The sequence below is a fragment of the Athene cunicularia genome (genome assembly GCF_003259725.1).
Source record: "Athene cunicularia isolate RWA chromosome 5 unlocalized genomic scaffold, athCun1 chr5_part2, whole genome shotgun sequence".
In the NCBI taxonomy this organism is placed as follows: Eukaryota; Metazoa; Chordata; class Aves; order Strigiformes; family Strigidae; genus Athene; species Athene cunicularia.
Window position 1 is genome coordinate 11,717,249 of NW_020799102.1, and position 23,678 is coordinate 11,740,926.

The following is a 23,678-nucleotide window of genomic DNA, read 5'->3' on the forward strand; positions in this document are numbered from 1 at the left end:
TTTTTTTTTTTTTTTTTTTTTTTTTTTTTTTTTTTTGTCAGAGACAATGGCAAACTTTAAAGAGCTTGAAAGCATTTGTCTTAGTCATAGTGTCTGATTTAACTTTGAAAAAAAAGTATCTGTTGAGTGGGGATGGAAATAGCTGTTTTATTAAACCTGTTATTTGATTATGTTTACAATTCGATCTCTACTGTTCATAAATAAGACTTTAAATGGTCAAGCAACTACATGCAGAAATTGCACAATATTGCTGCCCTGTAATTTTAGTGTCCTGTCATTCATCTCCTCAATAAAACCTTTACAAATTGTTCCTTATTCAAAATAAAACTGCATTAATACAGCTTATTGCGCTTCATTTGCACATTATGATGTGTCATCTTTAAAGCATATGGAATATGGAACACGTATATGGAATTTTAAAAGATACTAAACATAGTTATGTACCTTGAAAAATACTAGGTCAATTTCTGTCTCAGCATAAGTCAGTTCAACTTCAAATAATAAAACATTGCAGATAAAAAGGGCTGAAAATATTTTAAACAAGTAGAAATATTCTCTCTCCTGAGAGGATATTTCCCCAGGAAATCAAGCTGTATCTCAGTCAACATGGTGGGAGAGAAGAAGACATCCTTTGGCAAATGTGCTAAACAGAAAAATGCAAAAAACAACCAAACAAAAAATAAAACAAAAAGAAGGGGAAAAGTAAAGAGAGAAAGAGATAAAATGAAAGCTCTGAGGAATCCTTAGAGCCAGAAATTCTCTCTGAATCCCTCGTCATAGCCTTGTTCGTCTCAGGCTCTGAAAAGGAGTGAAAGATGGCTTTGAATACTGGCCAGTTTATGTTTCAGATGAGCTGTGTAGTCGAGTCTAGCTTCTTCAGTAATAGAAGCTGAGTATAGAAAAACTGTGCAGCTTGGCTTCCCTAACAAACAAAATCTGCTTTAGTGTTGAAAAAGGATAGAGAGGATGGAGAGTCATTATTCATAATTATTCATGATGTCATTTATGAGACTGGCTACTAATGAGAAAGTAAAATAAATACCTCACATGTGTGAAAAGCCGTCATAAAGAGCCTTGAAAGAAGACATTCATAACATTTTGGAAGGGAAAGAAGAACAAGGTGTCCCTCACTAGCACTCCTGATGCACCAGTGCCATGGCCTGGCTCTTTAGTGTGAACAAGAACTGAGCAAGAGAAAATTGGCTGCACAGAACAATGCACATTTCCAGCTGGAAACTTCTATTTTTCATAGTAATTAGGAGGTCCAGGTAAACTTAGGTACCTCTTATAGTCTTTGTCCCCACCGTAGGAATACAGGAAAAAGTTGCAAACTATCTTTCATTCACAGGACTGTTTGCCCTAATATCTCACAGGTGAAGAGGTCATTACATTTCCTTATGAATAAGCATCTGAAATTTATTTTTAATCAAAAATAAAAGGTGTGAAACATAATAATGAAAGAGGAAGTATGAGTGGATTTTAAGGTAGAGTTCTGAGCAATTTAATCTTCATTCAGAATAAATATAGGTACCATTTTATAAGTGCCTGCTTTATTGTTGCTAAATAAAGAATACAGAGTACTTTGAATCAAAGCTGTATGAAAACAGAAATCAGGATGAGGGGATGTGAGAGAGGGGGATGCTGTCTCAAAGTTGCCGAGCTGCTTGGAAGCCTTTCATGTGACAGTCTGCAGTTGCTGAAGCCATGGCAGGTGGGACTCTCTGCAGAGCCATATGTTACCTGTAGCAGAATACCTTTCCCACCTGGATCTTCCTAGCCTGTGCAGATAATTACGTGCTGTGGCAGGGCCATGTGCACTGCTGGCACTGCTGCCAAGGGGTTGGCTGCAGAGGAGCAGACAAAATGGGCTGTGAGAAGTTGAGACACATTTTTCATGTGAGAAGCAATGGGAAAGTGTTTGGTTGCTATATCCTTTAACGAGATATAGTGTGCAGGGCAATGCACTAACTTACTGTGGGCATTGCTTTGTGAAGCCAACTGGCATGCAAGTTTGCAACATAAATTCTGAAAATATCCCAGTAGCACTGGGAGGGTTAGGAAAATGAAGGGCAAACTGAGAAGAGTCTTCTACTGTCCTACTGAGCATACAGTTTAGTTGCAGTGCAGCCAAGTATTACAACTTATTAAATTTTTAGAAGTGTCATAAATGGAGGAATCATTTCTAGAATATGTGTGTGTTCACAGCATGGAACAAAGTACCACAAAGGAAAGGGGGGCCACTGTGACATATAGCTTTGTGGGATCATCCAAAATCACTAGAAAACTTTCCACTTATTTCTTTACACAGTGAATTTAAATAGAGTACATATAAATATTGTCTGCTGACTTACTGTGTCTAGATTTTTTAAAAAATCTTGATATCTAGTGGTACCAAAGAGATTTAAGAGGTTAGGAAATTATTATGGTAACCAGGGAAACATTTATTTTGCAGAAACATTCTTTAGGGAAACACATACATCCAAATCTTGCCAAAGAAACTAAGAATTAAATGGCAGATATAGCACCATAATTGAAAGAAACAATTCTAATGTTAAGTGTGTCTCTCCCAATATGAAACTTTGGAATTCTGTATTTATTGCTTTCAATAATTCCTTGATCAACTGGGTACTCTGTTTACAAGTAAAATGATGATGATTCTCATTGCTGAATCCACAAAATCACTATGGGTCTGAAAATCAATGATGTGCTGCATTCTGTACCATAAAAACATATCTGCAGCTATATTCTACATGAAGAAAGAAGATAAATAGTACTAGTATTCAAAATGTGTTTAATCTTAAATGGGTTTATTTGAAGTTCTGTGACATACCAAAACTTCTACCACTGATTTGTCAGAAAATTCTCCATCTATCTATAGGATTTTTTTTTTTTCCTCTGGTTGCTGTAACAATGTTTCTGGTTAGAAGGCCAGATCAACTGTTCTAACCTCTAAGAAAATTTGAATTCACGCTTGTTTCTCTGCTCAAGATTAAATTATATGCCCCAAATGAAAAATATTCTATACAAGGAAAAAACCTATTCAGACAAAAGCAATGTAAAATAACACCTGTAGCTATGCTATGAAGGTAAAAAGCCATTCCTGTAACCTAGGAGACTCGATATTTACTGAATAAGTATAGAGAAGCGTTACATGAAATGAAATTTGAATTTGAAAGGAAGTTTTATCCTGGTTGGGGGGTGGGGGGATGGGGGCAGTGTTTGTGGGGTTTTTTTGTGGCTCAAGGAATTGTTGAGGAGGTTTTGAGACAAACTCATATGGCAGTTTATGAAAATGAGAGACAAAGCAATAACAAGTACATCTACTAAATAGTCTTGGATCATAGCTGTAAAATAATTTCAAGTGGATTTGAAAACAATTTCTACTTATTATATATATTTCATGTAGTTAAAAAAAATTGCAACAGGGTAGAAAAGATTTATTAGCATCAGCAGCACATATTCGGCTCGTCAGGAAGAACTGCAGAAAATCTGACCTTTTTACATCTCCATAATTAAAGCTTTCTGCTTGGAACTACTTATTCCCAAAAGCCGCAATCTGACTACCTGTTTGAAAAATGTTTAGCAGCTCTAGAGAAGTCATGAGATTGCTACTTCTACACAGACCTCCAGGTCAGAGAGGGTTTACTGACCCTAATAGAATAAGTGAGATCAATGGAATAATGATGTATTTTAGGTGACTACCACCTTCCATAAGGAAATTCTTGATGTTTACAGCTACCAAGACACATAATTGCAAGCAAATTATTTGAGCTACAAGCCAACAAATGTATCTATTACACATAAACTGTGTTTTTAATTTCTCCTGTTTTCCTAGATAAAACCTCCATTTCCTTCAAAGTTACCATGAAGCATATATTTAGATTAGTTTTAATAACAATATCATTAATCAGGTACCAACCTTTCAAGACACTTTGCTGATGAGTAGTTCTTTAAAAGTGTCAGGAATCCTAGAAGATACTGAACTGAGTGTAAAGCATCCTATGCAACAGCTTGTCAGCTTCGTCAGTTTTGTAGGCTGTATGATGATGTAGCAATATTTTCAACACACTGAGCACTAAAAACACATTAGTTTTGATTGCCTTTTTCTGGCGAGCGAGTAGCTTGGTATGGTTTCATCATGCAGATCTCCAAGTGAGTACACTGATTGCTGTATTCGGTGTAAACATTAGTGTAGTAGCTATTCTTTACCTAAACAGTAGGAATAGAAGAAAACAAAAACAAAGGTAATCAAAGAGAAAAATGAAAGTGACAAGAAAATAAGCAAGTTTGGAATAATGAGCCTGATTTATCATTCATTTCATCAGTCTTATGGTGATGAATGAAATTAAATCGGAGTTAGTCTTCGTAAAAGATTTCCAAAACTAAGGATTTAAGGTTTCAAAGATTCTTCTTGGATCAAAGTTTGTACTGAAGGATTAAAGGCTTGGTTTTGCCACTGGATAAATGAATTTATTACAGTTTTTGAAATTAATATTACAAAACTTAATTTCATGCAAGCACCTCTGCAAAAGGATTACGGGCAGAATGAAGTAGTGAGCTCCTTCTGCCAGTATCCAAGAAGTCTTCATTTTTCATTTAGAGAAGCAGATTAACTGTCACTAAGAACAGGCATTCAATCCTGTATCCTTGAGCTGATGCTGATAGCCAATTAAAGCCTGCTGTGGTGATGCTTTTTGTAAATGATGTGCTATCCATTTTTCAACATACATGTGTAATATTAAAAACATAAGTCTTTATATAAGCATCTGAATAAAGCAGCATAATTTTCAGTGGAACTTAGTTCCCACATATTAATGGACACAATACCTTCATCTCTGAGAAAAAGACCACTTTCATATAGGAATACTGAAAAATTATGCATGTATCTTTATGCATCACTTTTTGAAAAATGTGAGACCCACTGTTAGATTTTGGGGCCCTCAAAGTATTCAGCAAATTCAGTGTCAAGGAGGCAAAAAAAAAAAAAAAAAAATCTATATCAGAGAGTCTGAAGTTCTGTTATATATATGAACTAGGTGGGTTCAAGCTGAAGTTGTTTTCAGGGAATTCATTCAGTTTGGATCCATCAGTTCTTTTTTATCATATATGTGCAATAGTATATATTAAAAGTAAAATAACATTTTATAGCCTTCACATGCTGGTAACTTTGGATTCCTAATGGGACCTAAGATTTAAATAAATGATATACAAAAAATGGAGAATTTCTTTAAAATGCTAAACTACCATAAATCACCTTCTAAGCATTTAGAACAGGATTTTGTGCTCAGTCTGAAGAAAGAAAAGAGAACCCAGGCTTGAAGTGGCTTGCACACAGAGAAAAATTATGAGAATACTTTGCATTGTTAATGTGACACAAATAGTATCTCATTCATTTTCCCATGAGTTTTGCCATTGATCACATTCCTGTGTTTTTCACAGGGAAGATTTCTGTTATGATTCTGCTGTCTGCTTTGATTCCTCTATATTTGGAAACTGATAAGTCATAGGACGGGTTTGTGTTCCAGCTGGTTTTGGCTTTTTGATCACAGAATACCATAACAAAATAAGTAATTTACCATAGGTGTTACAGAACCCAAAATGGAAGAGAGATTAAATGCTTGCAGTCAGGTTTGGGATTATTCATCCTCCAGAAAACATTTATTTGATGCAATTTTTATTGTGTCAAAAGGTGGACAATTTTCTTAAGAACTTTTATGGTTCAGAGACAACAAATGTAAGCCTTCCTCTTTTAACAGGATATATGTGTTTACAGGTGTTCAGATAGGCCACAGGGAAAGCAAACAGGCAAATGTATACTCTGAAATATGCGGCTTTTCAATTAAATTTTACACCCGTAGATTCTAAATATCTTCAGTCTTTTGAAGCCTCTTTAGCACATTGACAAATGTCAGCATATACTGATGTCAGGGCTTACCCTAAACACTCAGAGTTTGTTGGGAATAAGGGATATAAATAGTACCACAAAATTCTAACTCTCCTCTCCACCTCTTCTACCATTTCAGTGGTTAAGAGTTAAAAGCCTGTTGCAGGGCATGTATTTCTTTCTAGGTGAATAGTATCAGTATTCCAGATAGATTAAATGATGTGTAACGCTGAAGTTCCGTTAGTCCATTGTATGTCCCAGCTTTGGGATATGTTTAGTGTTTTTCCACTCTCTGCTTCCTTACACTTGCCAATATAATTCTTCATTAGTCAACATATTTCTTTATTCTGTTAGGTAGTCAATGAAATGAAAAAAAGCTCTGCTTTTCTGTAAAGAAAGAAGCTTGCAAGTACTTCAAAAACCCTTAGATACACAAAACCATGCAAGAAGATCTTTCACATATGCTAAATATGAAATTAACGTTGATAATGTTAAAGATTATTTTCCAACTAAGAATGTATTTCCTTCCATCAGTCTATGCAGTAGGCCAGAAGGATGACAAAGTATCACTTAAATCCTTAAAAATACAGTTCTGCCAGCTCCACATTTCATAAAATTTGGGTAGTTTGATGAAAGTTAATGAAGAAGAGCCCTAACCTTCCAAGATAACTTTACATAATATTCATTACAGTAGTTAATATTGTGTTTTATAGCTTATCCTTGACTGACCATTAGTGATAGACCTTCGCAAATTATCTTTGTTTGATTCATTATTCCCAGAAAGATGATTGAAATAACTGCATGGGTTGGACAATAGAAGTCAGAATGCAGAACCTAGCGAAGCTTCCTAGATAATACACATTGGTACATTACTGCAGCAAGTTTTTCACAAGTAGTGCTTTGCTACTGTGTGAGAAAACAGCTATGTTGTTATTAAATGTTAGGGTTCCTGTAAGAACTTCAATACCATTTTTAACCAGATGTGACAGACATCATTTCCAACACTTATCAGTTGAAGAGCATTTGAGAAACATCTGATGCTGCCAAGAAAGAAAAAAAAAAAAAAATAATATTAATACCTGATAAAGGAGCCTTGAAGCATAATGTTTTCTGTGGGTGGAGGTGCACTAGATAAGCTAGGAGGTCAGCCTGATGCAACTTGTAAAAGGTAAGAGTGACCCCCACAGCTGGGATGCTAGCTCCTGATGGCAATCATTAGTATCAAAAAGGCATGAGAATTTCAGCATCAGTTTCATTATAATTCATAAAGGGTAATTAGTGGATCAAGCCTTAACACTTCCATTATAAACCGGCCTGGTTTCACAGGTTGATAACAGCGAAGGCCATACATGAAGAAGAAAAGGCGGCTGAAAAAGATAAGGTTTACAACCATTAAATCCACTAGTAATAAAACAATTCAGTCATAGAAATCTTCCTGTACTACAAATGATTGATGAAGGACCTTCAGTAAATCTCCTTTCTTAGAGATACATGTATGAAATATCATATGTACAAAGCTCACAGCCCTGCATGCAATAATGACACCGTGCCTTTGGTAGCAATAGTGAAGACAGCCAAGAAGAGTTACTGTTTTCTCCATTTAACAAGACTTTTCACTTCAAGACAAGACTACTTCACCATTTTTACTGGTCTCTCATAAGATGTAACATATTTTTCTGTGAAATTTTACAGGCAAGAGCTCCAGCATTTAGTAATTATCAAACCTTTAAAAATCTTCAGAGTTTTCCACAAGTTACTCAAAAAATCCACTCTAATTTTAAAGTATACAATTTATATATATATATATATATATATATATATTTACTTTATGAAAATTGCAGTAGTTTTCTATGTCTGTTATTCAAAATACCCCTGACTAATATTAACTTTCTGCAGTATGCGCATATAGAAAACAGTCTCCATATACTGCTGTGTATGGAGTAGCAATAGAATAAAAGGTATTTTAGTTCATACAGTTAACATTAATGGATTTTTCACTGTTAAAAGAGTGTGCTTGCTTATATATATGTGTGTGTATGTATGCATAGATAGATAGATTATCATATATTCTACTGCTTACTGAGAGACATCATTCTGAATGTGGCTTTATACAATGGAAATAAAGCTAACTAGAAAGGAAATTAAAGCTGACCAACAGCCATTTTTATCTCCCAGGAGGTTTGAAATGTTGACAGTAAATAAGGTGCAGGAGCATGAACACTTGCTATTTCATGACTTTATGAATAAACTATGAATTTGGTTCACAACTAATAACATTTAGAAGTAAATACAACTTTAGTTTATTTATGTTTCTTTTGAGTTTCTGAATATTTAGATGTAGCTTTTGACACATTTTAAACTTCTGTCCAGAATTAAGAAGGTTAGAAATTCACAGAAAATGTAAAGCAAGACTTGCACAATCAGCTGACACTAGAAACAATTGCTTTGAGAAAAGCAAGAAATCTAGACATTTGAAAAGCTGGCAACCAGGTGAAATATGGAAATAGTGTATCTTTAAATGACAGAAATATTTTCCATTTTAATTAGTCAAAGTTTATTCAAAATACACAGAAAAAAATACTCTTGCTTACATCAGAGGAAGTACATTAACTCACAAACCACGAACCCTTTAACATTTATAAACCTTGAAGAAAAAATATAGAGGGATAGAGATCTCTGCCTTTGTCCCATGATGTAGAACCTCGTTGAAGACTGCAGGACATACGGGCCCCAGTAGCAAAAGCTTCTTGTCTGTTTCCATTCTTATCTTATGCTCGGTTGTGCCGGTCTCACAGCAAAAGGCCCAAGGAACACAGAAGACCAATTGTTATGCCATCTGCTGACAGGCTACAACATTCATATCCTTCTCTATTTGTACCCCAGCACCGGATCTAACATTAGGGTAACAGGATGACAGAAAATGTTTCAACAAATTCAGGAGAGGCAAGTTTTCATCTTTTACTGATTGCCATGAGATTATTTGTGCCTCTAGTTTTGGTTCTGAGGAACACTTCAATTTGTATTTGTCCATCAAAACTTGTATGAACACCTATGGATTTCCTGTTTTTTCCATTTGGCCAGTCCACAAATTATTTGTAATAAAATTGTTCCTTATTGACATTTTTGGACTAATACCTTACTGAACTTTTGATATGAGAGTTTTATTACTTGCTTGTGGTCTTGAGCAGAGGACATCGATATTACCCGTTAGGTCTGTCAAGAGAAAAAGAATTTGTGAAGTGAAAGATGATGTTTAGAGTTCAAGTCATGATACTAAGTATCAATGTGAAAGAAGCATAACACAAGCATGTGACAACACAAAATTAGCAAGTTACTATGATTGCTAAGGTTTGGTCAATCATGACAGTACTCATCTGAACATTTTAGTTAAAATTACAGTGTATATTTAATATGAGAAAGCAATATTACATCTTGTGTTTGTTGCACCAAATGCAATATAATATACATCAGAACTAAATGGTAACATTTCCTGCTGCCTCAGCAAATGTGTGTTTGTATCTACAACTTTGTCAAAAGGCAATAAAGCAAAAAGCTTATTCAGCTCACTATGAGGACACAAGATCTATTTACTTAAAATGAAATTCTAAGACATGCCACTTCTGTTTTTGTATGAACAGTTTATCGCTGTCATTTAGAAATAACAAATCTTCACCCTTGGTAAAACTGCCTCCCAGATGAAAAAAAGATGATGCTTGCTTAGTGATAATTTTCAGAGGAGAGGGGATGCTAATCCTGAGATGAGTCATGTGAATTTTGAAAATTAAAAAGCACTAGCAGCATTCATGTATTAAGGATGTGTTTAATCAAACAAGTATGCCAAGTCTGTGGGAACATGAACGTTTCCTGGGGTGTAACAATCAAGTTTCTCAGAAACTGGCTTTTCTATTAGAAAAGGACAAAACACTTTATATTGAATATCGCCCACCTTGAATCTTCATGCAAAGCTCAACAGGATTCTTATTCACTCCTAGTTAAAAGTATTAAAGGGAAGTGCTTGGTACTAGACTAGAGTGATGAAGTGGGAAATGCTAGGATGAGGGTACATTCATTGTACAGACGTGCTGCGTGAGCTGGCTTGGTGACAGGGGACTTGCTATGGTGTTGGTCTGAAAGAGTTAGATGAAACAGCAAAGCTGACATTTTAAAAATATTCTAGATATCTTTAAAGTAAGAGAGCTAAGGAATCTGTACTCATACCTAGGGGTGTCAACAAAATCTGTGGCCAGAAACAGGCTGAGATGTAAACAGTTTCTTCAGTCAGAGAGGGAAGTTAAATAGATTGACAAAGCTAGGAAAAAAAATTGAAAACCTGACATCAAGGACATAGATCTTAATTATTTTTAATTTTTGCTCTCCATGCTTCATATCTCAAAGAGCAGAAAAAAACCTACTCCATTTTGAAGATTTTGACCTTGAGTTACTTTAATCAACTTGCTATCCACAGGTCTCGGCAAAGAAAGGATTTACAGGACCCCTGTCTCGTAAGCACAATTAGGAAAGAAGAGCCTCGATTGAAAGAAGTGGCTCTAAGGAAAATAGCTCCCCATCAAGTCCAGAGTGTTACACAAGGAGAGCTGTAAGGTGCAAATCATTTTATAATGATGACAAGAGGCAGTTTGACCCAGTGTCCATAACCTTTGTTACCATCTATATTACCCAGTGGTGGCTTTATTTCAACCTTTTCTTTGGTATATTTACTATCTCTCAGTTGGTTCATATGTTTCAAAGCATGGATGCCATATGCAATTCATACATGGGAGACCCTATCACAGTCTGGGATCATGCAAGTGTGATGTCCCCACTGCAGCATCCTCCAGGTACAGTGGGAGGGACAAGAAAAACCATCAAATTAGGAATTCCATCTAACCTGGCCCTTCCTTTATCCAAGAATCAGAAAATCATCTATCATATGAGAAAAATCTAGGTGTTTCCTGTTTTCTGATGGGTGCATATCTGCTAATATTACACAGGATGCCTATACCTGTGTCAGGGCACAGACACTCTTATAGTCATGTGATATAGCAGTGCCACATTACAGTACATGGAAGATGTCCTTACTCTATAATTCAGTGAAAATCAAAACCCTGGAAATAGAACTGTGTATCCCTATTGACTTGCAATTTCATAAGACAGTGAAAAAAACAGTTAAAGACTGTAGTAATTCTCACATAGGGTCTATGTAATCAGGATTCAGTACATTTCAATTAAAAATATCCATTCACTTGGTTGAAAATCCCATCTTCTTGCAAGAAAGGTCAGACTCCTTTAACCTGAGATTAATTAATACATATGTCCTTTTCAAAATATAATAGATGTTTTCTTAAGCTAAGAGAGTTGTTTCTTTTTTGTCTTGTTCCTGTCACAGCTGTGATGAAAACAGTTACAGTAGATAAGCATTAATACTGGTTAAGATCCCAGATCATTACAGTAATGATGTTAGGGATATTAGGGGTATTAATTTATTGGCAGATTAAATAAAATAAGGTAATGAAGAAATACATGTTATGTATGAGAGAAATAGGCTTTTGTTATTGACCCTTCTGGTTAATGTCTCAATTACAAACCAAGAAGAGTTTCCTATAAAACGTAAAGAGGTTTGTCAGTCTTCAGGTCTCACTTCTACTGTACCCTGATTCTCTTTTTACTGTTTTTTGCTTTCAAACTAATAGATAGCAACATGTAACTGATAATATTTACACAGTTTAGTCACAGATACTCTCTCTCCTCCTTGTCACAGTACTTTCACCTTTATTTTACATTGTCATACCTGTGTATTTATTGTATGCTATGCATGATACTCAAGGGTTTAAGTGGATTTACATCTTTGTACTGCTATAGAAGAAGCAAGAAAGAGAGAGAGAATGTGTTTATGACTTGCTCAATTTAACCAACACGGAAAATGTTGATTGTTTGTATACAGTACAAAAGAAATTGTTACTTACATTTCCATATATATTTTTACTTGGCAGCGATTGTTTGTTTATTGTACCTTCAAGGACTTCTCCAGTGGAGTACAATCTCCAACTTAGTGGAAAACAAGCTCTGAAATCTCTGATCTTCACTCTTCATTGTTCACCCACTGACTAGACATAAAATAATTTCACAAACTGTTATACAAAAGGGCAGGTCATTTTACAATTATCCTGTGTGTCTCTCTGAAATTTCTGTTCCCAAAGTAGACTGTAATTTCTTGATCCCTCTGATCTCCTTGGCCCACAGGATATCTAAGCATATGCATACTGAAGAAAGCTTCAAGAGAAAATTATTAATTAAAATGTTGCCTTTCCTAGAATATATCTAATGAAAAATTTGTGTTTCTTACCTTAGGTCCTAGTTATGTCATAGTCTATGACAGAGTACCCTGCCTCTGTCTTGGCAGAAGGAAAGCAGCCCAGCCCAACTCATTTTTACATGCTTAAACTTGTTTGGCTTTTCTGGAAACAGAACATTTTCAACTTATCTCAAGATTGTCCAGTATCAACATGCGCAAAAACTACCCAAATGAACTTCTAGATATTGATAATAGTGAAATTTGGCCTCTGTATGGGTAATGTTGGTGCACAAAAAGGGGAGCTCCAAGTTTAAGTGATGGAACCTGTATTGGATCCCCTCACTTGAGTCTCATGGAGGAAAGCAATCCAATGCTTTAGGGGTAAAAGAAATGCATGGGATAAATAATTTAGAGATATTGTAATTGTCTCCAGATATTGTAATTTTAATAGTATTTTATATTAATACAACTGAATAATCAGAAACCCGAGATTTTGCATAATTTGAATTATGATGTTTCAAGGCAGTCTTCAAAGACATAGAAATCACCACTGTGTAGGCCAAACCCAGAAGCTATAGCAAAGACCATTTGTGCTAGGAGCCAGAAAAGCTGGCAGATGTTTTGTTCAAGGGAAAGAACAAGAATTTGCCTGGAACTTGAGCAAAGGATCAAGAGGCAGACTGTCTGTGTATGCCAAGCCTGAAGACATAGATAAGAGTGTGATTTGGATCAGACTGAGGTCATGAATGGGGAATTTATAGAGTAGAATCTGAAGCAAGAAACAGGGAGGGTGGGCTGAGGCGGGATGAGTTGATCTACAGTTGGGGAATCAGGATCAAGAGCTGGTTTTGAGATCTAGAAATAAGATGGAACCAAAGCCAAGAGTGCAGCCAGAAGAGGTTTAACAGGCAAGTTTTCCCAATCGCTGCCTAAAAGAGTTGTGTTTGGCAGGCAGGGAGAGGACTGTGCAAGAAGCAGCCAGTGATAGGCTGTCTGACAAATGACTCTCCCACTTCTGTTTGATGGATGACTCGGGATAAATGTAATGTTTATTACTTCTTATTAAGTATTTGTAATATGTGTGTCATATACTGACAAGAAATAGGAGGTAAAATCCTAATCTTTGCACCTAAGAGCTTCCTTTCATCATATTTTGTCATTAAGGAACTATGCCATTAAAAAGGATACAGAAAAATGTTGTTTGCCATTTTTTTATTCTCATCATACATGATGGGCAGAAAAAAATTCCTATCCAAACACTCAGCTTGCTTTTAAAAGCTTGCTTGCTTTGAGTTTCATGTTGGTGTTAATACTTTACAAGTTTAATGTGTGAAAGCTTTGCTATAAATCAGTGCCTCCATTTTGTGTTTTACCTCATCTAAATCTTTTCTTCAAGAGCCCCATGTGTAAATAATAACAGTATATTTTGTGCTAAATTTTTTCAGTCCTTTCATATCTCCGGAATAATTTATGGAACATTATTCTAGATGGGGAAGGAAAAAAAAAATTAGTCTTCATATAAATTTATCTCCATCTTACAGTGTCTGTAGTGGGTAAAACATATTTGTAGTTGGTGGTGAATTCCTAATGTCTGGAGGCAGCACAAGTGACAGTCTGGCTATAGAAGGTGCACAAGTTCCGATGTTTGAGCCTCTGACCTGTCTTCATGTGACAATGAGCTAATGTTAGCCCCTCTTCTGTCCTAATCAGACACAAAATTGTCTAAGAGAACAAATAACTGTCAATTAATGAAAGATTATTTTCAGCTGAATGAAAGATATGAAAAGTATGACCTGAAAGTTCTGGGGTTAGAAGTTCTAATTAGCTAGGCCTGATCTCCATGCTACCAAAGCTGGATCATTTTAACAAGTTCTCAGCAGCTGGAATTTTGACAGTCCAGTGATAATGTATTTTTTTGTAATATGACACACGGAGTCAGGGCTAAGAATTTCTGATATTGCCTGTATTGCAGCATGCTGCTTCCTATTTGGTTCCTAGACATACCTGTCGTAGCTTATGTCTGGCTTAGAACCAGAAGGCTTAATGTATCTCTACATGTTTTTTAGACTGACTAGTGAATAAGAATATGAGTTAGTATCTCACCGATACAATTGACTGCTCTTCGTTCTGCACATTTGGAAAGGTGTCTAGGTGCTAAAGGTGGGTCTACTACAGCCTTCATGCGTGAGTGTTCACAAGGCACAGAGGCTCCATAACAGTGAAGATATTACTTCTTATCAGAATGGTTGTAAACATAAACCACACAAATTGCTGTGAGGCTCTTGGATATTAACCTGAACTGGACAGTCAGTGTTTTCTCAAGGGGTAAGAAGTAAAGCGTATTAAAGAATGCAAATGATTTTGGAGGTTAATGGATGCATAGCCAAAACCATACAAGATCCAAAATGAATCTGTAAGATTAGCACTGGGTGACAGGCACACAAACATATTCTCACCATATTGTCTGCTCTACATTTTAAAAGGGCACATCCTATAAATGAAGTAAAGTAGTAGGGAAGGATAAAATATAGTTTCTTTGTAATTCAATAATTGTAATATCAGTAATGATACCTCTTCAGAACAATTTTTTCCTTTTTCAACGATTAAAAAGTATGTGTAGTGATTTACCCCAACGATAATCTCATGCTTTAAGAAGCCATTGAATGTCAATACTATTATCCTATTTATACAAGCTGTGTGAATATATACTATTTGACATGTAGCGAGGCAGTTGTGTGGTTTGTTACTCTAGTCCCTTTAATGTTTTAATTTACAGACTGTGCCTCTTGGTTCTACCAATTGGCCTGCTGTTAGTGAAACATTTGTCTAGCACCACTGCTGTTCGTGTCCCAGGTATCTCTTTACAGGCAGTAGAGAATACAGTGCTGCAGATGTTGCCTGCAGTTTGCTTGAGGTAGATACAGGTTTTTTTCTAGCATTGCTCATTGTAATCACCAGAGGACAAACTGTGGTGAATTTCACATGCAGCTTAGACACAAATGTGCCTTTGTTCACAATCAAGATGTTATTCACTAAAGGTAAATAAGAGGTGCTTACTTGCAACACTTCCAAATTTTTATTATTTGAATTTTGGTTGTGCTCCATGATTAATTATGATGTATGTGTTAACAGGGAATTTGTACATAAAAACAATAAAAGAAATTTTTTCTTAATTTCATTCTTATCTGATATTCTATCTGTCTATATGTGCACATATATATGTGTGAAAATACACACCCTTCCCATCCCCCCAAAAGAGGTTGTACATGGGGGTATATATAATTGGCTAGACAGATAACAAGCCCCCAGGTATTTATAGTTGAGACATACAATGTAGAAGATAGGCTTTCAGCTGTCTGTAAAATTTGCTGCACACACTCTGTGTGATTTTCCATGTCACTGTGCCAGCTTTATTTGAGAATGAAAAAAATCCAAGAGGCTCAGTTTAACTACATGTTTATAATCAGTGGACAAGACTTTCTGCACTTTGTGTTTCTTGTTAGAGGCAGTAAAAAGCCAGTGACTGACTACACTATGTTCTGTCTTGTTTAAAAGCATTTTTATTTAAGCAACTGGATGTGATTCTTTAGGTGATCATTTAAGATAGATTTAAATGTCAATTCAAGTAATCAAAAGCTCAGAGCTTTAATGGAAAGATTTTTTGGTGATAATATAGTTCTTCCATATTCTAGCAAAATCCAACTGGAAATCTTTGTAGAGTCTAGGCAAATATGAATTGTTTCACTGTCTTTCCCCAGTATCCCTGCATTTTTCAGAATTAGGCAATTTCAGCACTTACAAAGACATGTGTGCTGGACATTGTGGAACAAGTTTATTCTCTGATGTTCCCACTGTCAGGAGCAATGAGAATCATGAGGAAAAGTGAATTTTCTTGTGGGATTTCCAAAGTATATGTACATTTTCTGCACTTTCACAGTTGGACTGATGAAACTGTATATTGTTAACACTTTATTTTTTGTATTTTAAACTGGATAACCTTCCTGTATCTCACAAACAAGGAAATTAAATACCCATTGAAACAAGTATACTAATCTGACATGGATTCAAATTAAAAAAACCAAGATCTGAGGCGCAGTACAAAATATTCCCTCCCATTTAAGTGTCTGTACCCAAGGCTTTTGTGACCCCATTTCTGGAGTTTACCATCTCAAGCAACTTTTTATCTCTTAAAACCATACTTAAGTTGTGTGTGTGTGTGTGCATATGCTAAATTGGGTAAGGGTTTTATGATGTAAAGCTGTCAACAAAGGAAATTTATTTTCTTATTGAAAAAGATGTCTCAAACATGAAAGGTCTGACTTTTTTTTACATATATATATAATACAGCACAGTTACTAAAAGACAAAGACTGTCAGAACTAGATGCCTGGTAATCGTACTATGCCTGTAGTTGGAAGTATTAATGGACATTTTTTAATTGCTTGATGCAGTTGAAGATATGCATATTCATCCAGTACAACAATACAACGCCTTCTCACATCCACATTACTTTGTAACGGCAGGTTTGTTTGGCACCTGTAGAAACCCCAAGTAATGTCTTAAAAAGTCATATTTGAGCCATTAAGCCTACTACAGTCTTTCATGTAAGTTTGGCATTTGCTATTAGCACCGGTACTATGAATACTTAATCTCTGCTATCCATTTTCCTACTTCTGAGGATGCAGAAGGGAGTTTGGCAAACATTGCAGACAATTAAACAAATAGCTGGCATTTTCACACCATAGCTTCTCAGGTAAAATGTGTTCATCTGCAGCCCTGGCAGCACACAGCTTTGCTTCCTTTTTGACACTGTTCTCTTGCCCAAGCAGTCAAATACCATGAGGTATTTCCTTTGATTTCTGTATGAAAATAAAGCTACATACCCAGATCTTTACATTTTCCCTGTGATCCGAGATATTCTTAGAAGCTGTTCACAAGGCAACTTAATAAAACTTTTCACCCACTCAGTAGTTCTTGGATCCCATGCTTAATTAACATACCCTATGAATTCCTTCAGCTCTTTATCAATATTTATTATGATGATTTAGTAACCCTTAGATTTGACTTCCAGCTCACACTTTATATTATCTGTGAATTTGACTGCTTGTGTTTTACAATAAAAACCTGAAATGTAAATCCCCGTGCATGTTATAGTTAACAGCTACCAACTTTACTGTGTGGACTAAATTGCATGCATCTCAGTGCTTGACTCCAATGAGTGAGATATATATAGGAAAAAGGCCATACACAACTGCTGGCTGGCAAATAGGCTTCCAGTTTGGAACAGCTAAGGCAGTTTCCCAAAGGCTTACAGTTTCCAGAGAGGAATGATCAAGGATCTGTGCTATCCGGGCAACGGATATGCAATAACATGCAGTGAATCAAGGGCATAGCCACGTTGGGTGTGGGGAGCACGTTTCTTTTGTGGAGACTGAAAGGGGAATTTATGTTGTATTGGCAGGAGATTTATGTCTCCAAGAGGTGAATTACAGTTTCATTCCTGTTATGGAACAACTGCCAACAGGTTTGATAGAAAACCATACAGAAACCTACAAAATTAAGAGTCTTTTTTAATCTGCAAAGTTTTTTCAATATTTGGAAAATCAGCCAGCTAGATACATTCAGTGTAGGTAGAGAAGTTTATATATAAGGGGAAAGAAACCTGCAGGCACAAACAGACACCACTATTTATTTACAACAGTGGTGGCTGTTATTCTACAACTATGGCCATTTAAGATCTGTCATGCTGTTTATTTAACATTTAACATTCCAGCAGTTGGGTAAGGACAGAGCCTGTGTAGTTGCAAAGGTAAGCCATAGACATTGATGTAAAATTCCAGACAAACTAGACCTTTGCAAAACTAAAACATATTATGTAAATTATTCGATGGCAGCAAATCCCTGGCAATGTAAATAAATAAATATATAAATAACCATCCACTCACCTGTAGCATAGACATATTCTGAATGCAGTGAAGCAGAAATGTAGACCAGGAGGAGTTAAACGGAAGAACAGAAGTAAAGGACTGAAAGTCACATGCAGTTGGCGCTTGTGTGGATGGATTATATAGCTACATTATATCTAGTCTATATATATTTAAAATGTTCAAGGTTGCAATCAGTGGGGACTGGAGGAGAGAAAAAAGATCGTTCTGTTGTACAGATGACAGCATCTGCTGGCTGCCTCAAGCAGGGCCATTTGGTTGAACAAATCTGTGGCCACAGGGAATTTTTCCCAGCAAATTTACTGACGCTGCTGCTTGTGTTACAGAAGCAAAACTGAGCATCAACTTATCACATGGTACAGATGGCTGCTGAAGGAATGCACCATAATAGCTTCTTTGATCTGAATTACCTGAACTACTGGTGTATGCTCTGAGGTGACAACAACTCTGGAAGCGATAATTGAATTGAATTTTGTAAGGAATAGGCCACTACATTATGTATAATGTAGCAACTTTCCCAGAATATTTCAGAAGTAATTCAAGGCTCTGCTTAATTACTTCTATTTCCTTCTAGGCCATCAAAAAACGTACTATTTGATCATTTTTTAACTGTACATGTTAGTGCAATCTTCTCTTCAGCAACCTAGCTATGGAAATTTATGTGTGTCGGCAAATTACATCAATTTATTTGCTGTGGTTTAATTTCATTAACATACACGATAAGAGAGTTTGAGCTCAACATCTCTCCTTTTATGTACAAATAACCCCCTGGGTGACATATCATATGAAACCCAATTACTGTACATAATAAAATGACACCACAAATAAAAACGTATTTTGTAATTTGGTTATACTCAGAGATGAACAGTTAGCAAACATACATTTGGCACTGAGTCAGCAATCAGCACCACTTCCTCAGATACAGAATAATCTGAAGCATATGATCCCCGGTAGCAGCAGAAGTGGATGAGGAGCCCGCGCTGGTTCCTGGCGTGTTTACTCCTTGTTTCTGGCCCACTGGTTGCGGTGGGTAAAGTGAAGGCTGCTATGGAGCTGTTCCTTGGGGCACTCCCGTGACAGGTCTGGGCTCTACACCAGCTCTCCATAGAATAAATTTCCAGCATTCCTCTAAAACTGCAGCCAACTGATTTGTGAACCCATCTGTTTGGGACATGCAGATGCAGGTTTGGCATCTGTAAAATAAATGTGCTTCCATTTATTAGGAGCACTTGTCATTTCTATTGTAGTGCAGGATAGGTTAATGATTTCTTGTCTACGGACTCTAGAAACTGATTTAAGCAGAGCTATTTCCTGTTCCAAAGAGCTTACAATACATGTATTTTATAGCTGTTTTTTAGAAGACCATTGAAAGGACTGACATTGCTATGAGATGGACATTTGAGCTGTGGAAGAACTGAAGTAGAGAGATGTGCCAAAGCATGACTGCCTGCATCTCAAGTAGCAGAGGCAGGCAGAAAGCCTGACTGCGGGGTATGTAGCAGCCCTGGCACAAGGCTGTGTGGGGAGTTAGACTGACTGGAATCCATTTTCTCACAGCTTTGAAATAACACTCTGCCATTTACTTCAACTTCTCTTTACGTGCCTTATCAATGTAGTTCTTGTGTGCAAGCTAGAACTGAGAATTGCAGATAAATGGAAAAGTGTTTCAAAGATTACTGCAAGCAGTCCAGTCTTTACACTCCCTAAAACTTACCTTGTGAATCCTTGAATGAACATCATGTCATCCTAGCTGAATCAAGCTTAAACAGAAATGTACAGCATAAAAGCGAGCAAGACAGAAAGATTATATTTCTGTGTTTTCAATTCTCTCTTCTCACACTGTCTTAAATATAAGCAACATTCATCTTCCATGTTTGCTTCCAGAAACATGCATGTAATTTACATATAAATATTATTATCTTTTAGCTTACATGGTGGTAAACTTGATGGTCCTTTGGAAACTATTGAACTGTACCTTGTTATTATCAGTAATATAAATTTTCAGACTTCAAGGAGTTAATGACAAGAGGACAGATACCAGCAATCATCCCCTAAGGGTTAACTGACGTAATAGCCTTTGCTTGTTCCAGTCACTGTTGCAGAATGTCATAATTTCATAAACTTATATGTAGGATCCAAATAAATATATTGCCTTCTACATGAAAGCAGGACCATTTATCAACCCTGAGGATACTGTCAGGAAGAAATAAGGAAAGTCAAGTGCAGTAATGCTCTTGATATACTGGTTGATGACACCACAAGATGTAAAACACAGCTTGGAAAATACAGATACAACAAAGGGGTCACTTTTCCTCAAGGCTAGTCCCCTCAGGGATGTATGAAATAACCTTTGAGAACTCCGGAAAGGAGAGAGAAAAATTACTTACAGACATATGAGATATAGTTCCGTCATCCTTTCCTCTGAATTCATTTTGGGTACCAAAAATTGGCACTGCAGGAAGTGTCAAGCACATACTGCGTGAGTAGAGCAATTATTTATTGTAGAATTGGAACCAACATTAAAAGATTCTGATTCTGGACTTGGTTCACAGAGAAGTTGAAAGTTTGGGAACTTAACTGCAGCTTTTGGGCAAAATCAAGTGTGCATGTGCTTATCTTGTGTACCTTTCACTTGCCTTTGCAATGGGACAATGAAGCAGACTAAAGAATTTTTTGAGATTATGGCTGAATGTCAGATCCAGAATAAGAGTAGGAGCAACACTTTAATATGGTATTTCATATCTTTACTTAATAACACCTTACAGGGACCCCTCAAAAAGTATGAAGATACAAGTTGTTGAAGATAAAAGGTGCCAATGTAAGGTATGACACAGGAAAACTGGTTATGATTTGCCATCTTTGTCATTATGCTTTCAACAACAGCTTTAATTCTGGATAGATTTATATTTCTGTTTCTATATACTAGCCAGAAAAAAAAAATAAATTCAAGTATTATAAAAGAATTAATGATAAAACCGTTCTGTAAATATTTTATGCAGCAGTCAAAAAAAGGCTTCAGGTGAATGTTCTTCAATAAAGAACGTCTTAGAAATGTATTTATACTGAAGCAGATTGTTCATTTCTTATTAAATATAAGAAATACAGCTCATGATATGCATCTGTATGTGACTTATGAATATGTACCACACAGGTAAATGTTACATTCATTTCCTTAGTGTTTAAGCAATTCTGTCCTTCTTAAGGCAATTGTTATATTAACCTGACATTACCATAAGCTTACACAAACTTCCCCTTTAAAAACAACAATTTACATTATTCTGCAAGGCACGTTGGATTGCAAATGTCACTATGCAAAATATATAAACACGCATGCCGTGCAAAGAAAGGCAATGTGCTGCTCTATTTTATATGTTAACTTTTCATTCAAAGATGAAAAAAAAAAAAAAAAAAAAGAGACTTGAGTGAAAGGAACAGTACTTGAAAAAGCCATATCTTTCTTGACATATTTGTCCCTGTATTAAGTAGTCTGTCCTACAGAAGTAGGTTCACAATCTCTTTCTCTACTGTTACACCTTATAAAAGTATTTTCATGTTTTCCTTCTTTATTTATTGTTAATGAGTTTTCATTACTCTTGTGAGACTTTCCAACATCATGACTTTTTTACTGCACTACCAAGATTGCAGTTAAAGCCCATTTTCCTGCAAGTCATCTATACTGTGCATGTAGGAATCATATAAATTTAGGAAAATTTCCAGATTCAATAGATTCCAAAAGTCTGTAAGAAAAGAATCATATTAAGAAAGAATAATTTAATCTCTTCAATAGCACTTTTAAAAAAGGCTGCATCTAACAGTCTACAGTGCTCTGAAAGAGAAAACTGTGGCATTCTGCACTTATTTCCCAGTCTAGACACATGATGATTTTCCATTTTCAGGAATCCATATTATTATATGGAGAATAGGAAAAAGATCATGCACTAAAGAAAAATTCTTCTTGAAAGCTTCCTAAGTGTATTAGAACTATTACTTGGGCTCATGGTGATTTTTGTTTTCACTGGATTATGTTAGGGGTAATACAATAATTAAGGAAAAATCATAATACTTTCCTTACATCTTCACGGAAATGGAATTCACTAATACCTCCAGCTGATGGTATTTAGGTACTGACAATCAGCTGAAGTTCAGAAATATTGACACATACCTACCTTTGAAGATTTGCGCTTGACAGCATATCCAGCACTTCAAAATGCTAAGTATCTAGAAAGTGCTATCTGCTATTTTCTGTGTAGCACCGGAACAATATTCCACAGATGTGTCTGTGTTGTATGTGAGCATGTAAGACAGAAATTGTTCTCTTACCTTTTCAGCATGCTGTAAATTGAATGGAACTGTCCTCTGTAGCACCACCAGGATTTATTAATTTTGATTATATTTATTAAATGTAGTAGTGGATCACTACTATAACCACTCAATTCCACCTCTTCTGTAATGCAATACAGGTAAAAATATATTGCATTGAAATAGTTTTCATGTTTTCCTTTTTTTTTTTTTTTTTTTTTTTTTTTTTTTTTTTTTTTTCTCTATACAGAGAATTCAGTGGAGAACCCAATAGAATTATGTTTCTTGTCGGTAGTCTGATTTTGGCTCTGCCACTGAACATGAAGTAATTAATTTCATCTTCCTCTAAAGGGTTTCCTGGTATGTTAGTTAGATAGTGAGAACTAATTGGTCTGTGTTTTAAGCTAAGTGAAGTAATAGACTTGTGAACTATTGCTATTACTTATTTAGTTGCCTCTCTTTAGCATATCTTTTTTTTCTAAGATGATTTTATAGCAGTCCAAGCCAAGAAGAAGGATGAGGTATGGTGACAGTGAATATTACAGTATATTTGGGGTATGTTCCAACCAGCTGAACATTACTGTGAAAGCAGCTAATGATAATTACTTAATGTATCTAAGTATTTATTCCTCTTTAATAATGTATCAAACACTTACCCTAACAGGTAAGTGCACACTGAATTTATTTGTTTTAATATATTAAACACTCCAATGCATATGCATAAATAACACATTAACTACAAGGTTGTGTTTGTAACAAGGTAAAATACTATGTATCACCTTATTCTGGAAAATACATGAAAAAATGGTCAGGTTTACCTATTTTAAAATAAAAAATGAAACATAGGTGTCCAATTTTTAACTCAACATGTGGAAAAAATGTTATTTAAAATGAACCACTAGTTCTCTGCACAGACAAAACGTATTCCCTAGGAAGACTACACTACTAAAGTCCCCAGTCATTAATCTGGATTCCTCCAGAACTGAGGGGGGGAGCAGAGAAGGGATGGACTTTGAAATGATGGCAGTTTTGCTTCAATAGAACACAATATATTGTTTTTAAATAATAATTTTTCTTTCTTCTTGTCCATCTAATGGGTTCTTTATGATCCCTCTTCTCAACAGTCTGTTGACTGGGTTCAGGAGACCAAATCCATGGATATAAAACAATTATTTATCTTGGAATAAAATGAGAGAGCTAATTTAAACTTAAACCTCTGCATATGTTTTCTGTGTGATCTCAGAATAACTGAATACGAA